This window comes from Triticum dicoccoides, chromosome 4A (assembly GCF_002162155.2).
Source record: "Triticum dicoccoides isolate Atlit2015 ecotype Zavitan chromosome 4A, WEW_v2.0, whole genome shotgun sequence".
Classification (NCBI taxonomy): domain Eukaryota; kingdom Viridiplantae; phylum Streptophyta; class Magnoliopsida; order Poales; family Poaceae; genus Triticum; species Triticum dicoccoides.
The window spans coordinates 393,705,347-393,711,346 of NC_041386.1; positions in this window are offsets into that span (position 1 = coordinate 393,705,347).

The following is a 6,000-nucleotide window of genomic DNA, read 5'->3' on the forward strand; positions in this document are numbered from 1 at the left end:
CCAGTCGACGTCAACTCTTTCCGCCCCCGCAGGTATATCATACTCCGATTCAGAATTAGGCGGCTGGGGTCCGTATAGCAGAGTTGATTCAGCCCTCCCAGTCAGAGGCTGGCAGAGGCTTGTTGCAAATCAGAGCGTTGCTCCGGGCAGCGGGAGACCAGAATTCCACTGTTTCTCAGTCACGGAACAGGATCCACAGTCGATCCGTTGCAGTGGATACAGTCCAGTCGGCTCACAGCCCAAGATCGCCTCCGAGGCATGAGGGGCGTGGAGACCGGCGTGATCAGTACAGAAGGAATGAGAAGTATGATCACCAATTCGATCGTGATGATTGACATCGAGTGCCAACCCCTTCCCCGAGGAGTGGATCATATGTGCCTCGACAGCAGGTTGACAGACGCCCTCATAGTGTTGGGCGGAGAATTCCAGTCGACCCCAGGGAACCAGGCTTTGATGCGAGATCCATTCTCGTTCAAGGTTTGGTCGACAGGAATAGAGCTCACCGAGAAGGCCACGACAGAGATGCGCCTACCAATAGCAGAGTACATGTTTCAGGGTTGGAGTGTTTTAGTCGAGCCATCAGAGCCGCTGTAATTCCTCCCAACTTCAGGTTGGCGACTGAAGTTAGTAAGTTCACCGGTGAGTCCAAGCCCAATACTTGGCTCGAAGATTACCGAGTGGCTGTCCAGATTGGCGGTGGGAATGATGAGGTAGCCATGAAGCACCTGCCTCTCATGTTAGAAGGCTCGGCCAGAGCGTGGCTGAATCAGTTAGCACCCAGCAGCATTTACACTTGGGAGGATCTCTCCTGAGTGTTTGTCACCACATTTGAAGGAACATGCAAGTGACATGCAGGCCTTACAGAATTGCGGTCTTGCGTGCAGAAACCGAATGAAACTCTGAGGGATTACATCCAGAGGTGGATCACATTGCATCACACAGTTGAAAATGTACCAGATCATCAAGCAGTTTGTGCCTTTAAAGAAGGCGTTAAGTACAGAGAATTGAATCTGAAGTTCGGTCGAACCGGAGAGATGTATCTGAATCGGATGATGGAGATTGCCACCAAATACGCTAATGGTGAAGATGAGGATTGACTCCGAAGTGGAAAGCATAAAGCAGTCGCCCAGGAAACCGGAGGAAATTCCAGTTGGAAACAGAAGCGGAAAGCCGAGCCAGCCGCTCCTGGGGAGGCCCTGGCCGTAACCCAGGGAAAATTTAAGGGAAAACCCAAAGGACCTTGGAACCCCAAGAAAGTTAAAGACCAAGATGGAAATGATGTTTTGGATCTACCGTGTCACATCCACACCAAGAAAGATGAAGAGGGTAAACTCATTTACCCAAAGCATACCACTCGACAGTGTCGGCTTCTGATCCAGCAGTTTCAGGGCAAGCAGTCCAAAGATAAGGAAAAAGAGTCGGACAAAGTTGAGGATAAGGAAGATAGTGACGATGGGTACCCCCAGGTCAATTCCACCCTGATGATTTTTGCCGGTGTTGAGAGCAAAAGTCGACTGAAGGTTATTAATCGTGAGGTAAATATGGTTGCTCCGGCAACACCCAATTATCTAAAGTGGTCCCAGAATGCCATCACATTCGACCAGTCTGATCACCCTACGCACATTGCCACCCCTGGGAGGCAAGCTCTGGTGGTCGACCCAGTTGTCAAAGGCACTCGACTGACCAAAGTCTTGATGGATGGAGGCATCGGTTTGAATATATTGTATGCAGAAACATTGAAAGGGATGGGCATTCTGATGTCCAGGCTCAGCACCAGTAACATGAGTTTCCATGGAGTCATTCCTGGGAAGAAAGCCGAGTCACTCGGCCAAATTGCTCTTGATGTGGTTTTCGGTGATTCCAAGAATTACCGCAAGGAAAAGTTGACATTCGAAGTTGTGGATTTCCAAAGTGCTTATCACACTATTTTGGGCAGTCCAGCTTATGCACGCTTCATGGCTCGACCATGTTATGTGTATCTCAAATTGAAGATGCCTGGTCCCAAAGGTGTGATCACTGTTACAGGTAATCGGAAGAAAGCAGAAGAGTGTTTTCAGAAAGGCTCAAAGATTGCTGACGCTCAGATGGCGGTGGTCGAGCTGCAAGAGTACCAGAAGACTGCAGATCCGAGTGAGTTGCTACGAGCTAAGAAGCCTGCTTCAGAATCAGCTTTTCAGTCATCCGGTGAAACAAAGGCAATTCACATTCACCCGACCGATCCAAACGCTGCTCCGACTCACATCTCAACGAAGGTCGACTCCGAATAGGAAGAAGCGCTCATCTAGTTCCTCCGTGAGAACTGGGACATCTTCGCATGGAAGCCTGCTGACATGCCTGGAGTTCCCAGGGGGCTGGCTGAGCACCGTCTACGAGTCGACCCAAAATTTAAACCTGTGAAAGAACATCTTCGACGGTCCGTCATCCAGAAGAGGAAGGCCATTGGCGAGGAGGTGGCTCGGCTCTTAGCAGCGGAGTTCATCCGAGAAATTTACCACTCCGAGTGGCTCGCCAATGTTATCATGGTCCCCAAGAAGGACAAGTCACTTCGCATGTGCATTGATTTCAAGCATATCAATCGGGCCTGCCCGAAAGATCATTTTCCTCTCCCCCGCATCGACCAGATAGCCGACTCGACTGCGGGATGTGAGCGTTTGTCTTTCCTAGATGCCTATTCTGGGTACCATCAGATCCGTCTGTACGGGCCCGACGAGATCAAAACAGCTTTCATCACTCCATTCGGGTGCTTCTGTTATGTCACCATGCCGTTCGGCCTCAAGAATGCCGGATCCACGTTCATGAGGATGATTCAGAAGTGTTTGCTCACTCAAACCAGTCGGAATGTGGAGGCATACATGGATGATATTGTGGTCAAGTCACGGAAGGGTTCCGACCTGCCGACTGACCTTGCTAAAACCTTTGCCAACCTCAGGAGGTATGATATCAAGCTCAATCTGTCAAAGTGCACGTTCGGAGGTCCAGGTGGGAAGTTACTCGGTTTTCTCGTTTTCGAACGGGGAATCGACGCCAATCCTTAAAAAATTGGTACTATACTCCGGATGAAACGTCCTGTGCATGTGCATGACGTCCAGAAGCTTACATGATGCTTGGCCGCTTTAAGTCGATTCATCTCTCGCCTCGGTGAAAAGGCATTGCCTCTTTACCGACTTATGAAGAAGTCCGACAAGTTCGAGTGGACTCCAGAAGCTGATGCAACGTTTACAGAGCTCAAAGCTCTGCTCTCCACCCAGCCGGTGCTTGCTGCCCCAATCAGCAAGGAGCCTTTGCTGATTTACATTGCAGCCACAGGACAAGTTGTCAGTACAGTACTTACGGTCGAGCAGGAAGAAGAAGGAAAGGCCTTCAAAGTTCAGCGCCCAGTATATTATGTTTCTGAAGTTTTGACTCCTTCAAAGCAAAGATATCCTCATTACCAGAAGCTTGTATATGGGATTTATATGACCATGAAGAAGGTTGCACATTACTTCTCTGATCATTCCATTACAGTCATCAGCGACGCTCCACTATCAGAGATTTTGCACAACAGAGATGCAACTGGTCGAGTGGCCAAATGGGCGATTGAACTTCTTCCCCTAGATATGAAGTTTGAGGCAAAGAAAGCTATCAAGTCCCAAGCAATTGTAGATTTCGTCGCCGAGTGGATCGAACAGCAACTTCTGACTCAAGTTCACTCGGAGCACTGGACCATGTTCTTCGATGGATCTAAGATGCTGAATGGTTCCGGTGCTGGGGTAGTATTGGTTTCCCCCCGAGGAGATAAGCTCAAATATGTTCTCCAGATTCACTTTGATTCCTCCAATAACGAAGCAGAATATGAAGCACTTTTGTATGGGTTGCGCATGGCCATTTCACTCGGCGTCCGTCGCCTCATGGTCTATGGCGACTCAGATTTGGTGGTTAATCAGGTGATGAAAGAATGGGACGTCAGAAATCCAGCTATGACTGGTTATTGCAATGCAGTGAGAAAGTTAGAGAAGAAATTCGAGGGGTTAGAGCTTCATCACATCCCCCGACTGAAAAATCAAGCGGCTCATGATTTGGCAAAGATAGGCTCCAAGAGAGAAGCCATCCCCAGCAATGTGTTTTTGGAACACATCCACTCACCATCAGTCCAAGAAGATCCTTTTACAGATGAAGCCCCGCAGCCAAAGAGTGCCACAGATCCGACTGAAGTTGAAATTCCGGCAGTGGTCGACCTAATCATGGAAGTTTTGGCAATCACCCCTGACTGGACGATACCGTACATCGCGTATATCCTGAGAAAGGAACTCCCGGAGGACTAAGAAGAGGCTCGACAGACTGTCCGTCGATCCAAGGCCTTTACAATCATAAAGGGACAGTTGTATAGAGAAAGCACGACTGGAGTCGGTCAGAAGTGTATAACACCAGAAGAAGGTCAGATAATCCTTGATGATATCCACTCGGGGACCTGTGGTCATCATGCGTCCTCTCGGACCATTGTGGCTAAAGCATACCAAGCGGGATTTTACTGGCCAAGAGCGAATGAAATGGCAAAAGAGATAATCGACAAGTGTGAAGGGTGCCAGTTCTACTCCAACATGTTGCACAAGCCTGCATCAGCCCTAAAGACCATTCCACTCGTCTGGACCTTTGCTGTTTGGGGACTAGACATGGTTGGCCCATTGAGAACAGGCAGGAGCGGTTTCACACATGTGCTTGTGGCAGTCGACAAGTTTACCAAATGGATTGAAGCTAAGCCTATCAAGAATCTTGATGCTTGCACTGCTATTAGTTTCGTCAGAGAGTTAACATTCAGATATGGAGTCCCGCATAGCATCATCATCGACAATGGGTCAAACTTTGATTCAGACAAGTTCAGAGCTTTTTGCGCCTCTCAAGGCACACGAGTCGACTATGCATCGGTCGCCCACCCCCAGTCGAATGGACAAGCAGAAAGGGCAAATGGTCTGATTCTCAAAGGACTAAAGCCTCGGCTGATGCGTGATCTCAAGCACGCAGCAGGCGCTTGGGTCGACGAGCTTCCGTCAGTTCTGTGGGGATTGAGGACCACCCCGAATCGGTCGACTGGAAGAACTCCGTTCTTTCTGGTTTACGGAGCGGAAGCAGTCCTGCCGAGTGATCTACTTCACAATGCACCCCGAGTCGAGCTTTATACCGAAGATGAAGCAGAACAAGCCCGGCAAGACGCAGTCGACCTCCTGGAAGAAGAAAGAGAAATGACTATGATCCGATCGACCATTTATCAGCAAGACTTACGTCGATTCCATGCCAGAAATGTGAAGAGTCGAGCCTTCCAAGAAGGAGATTTGGTCCTCCGAGTGGATCAACAGAAACCACACAAGCTCGCTCCTACTTGGGAAGGTCCCTTCATTGTCACCAGAGTCCTCCACAATCGAGCGTATCACCTTTACAATGTCGATTGCCAGATCGATGAGCCACGAGCTTGGAATGCAGAACTGCTCCGCCCCTTTCACACTTGAATTCTCACTCGGATGAGATGTAATAAGAAAAACTTCTGTAGTCTATTTATCAAAGACAAGAGTGTTACAAATTTTCCTATAATTGTTGTTGCTTTTGTTTGCGTGTGAAATTCTCCAGTGGGTGGCTTAGCTGCGAATCTGTTTCGCCTAAGTTTGTAAAAGAAAAATCCTACCGAGTGGTGAGCCAGACTCCCAATCGGAGGCTTAGCTGCAGCTCAGTGCTCGCCTAAGTGTTTAAAAATCCTACCGAGTGGCGAGCCAGACTCCCACTCGGAGGCTTAGCTGCAGCCCAGTGCTCGCCTAAGTGTTTAAAAATCCTACCGAGTGGTGAGCCAGACTCCCACTCGGAGGCTTAGCTGCAGCCCAGTGCTCGCCTAAGTGTTTAAAAACCCTACCGAGTGGAGAGCAAACCTCCCACTCGGAGGCTTAGCTGCAGCCCAGTGCTCGCCTAAGTGTTTAAAAATCCTATCGAGTGGAGAGAAAACCTCCCACTCGGAGGCTTAGCTGCAGCCCAGTGCTC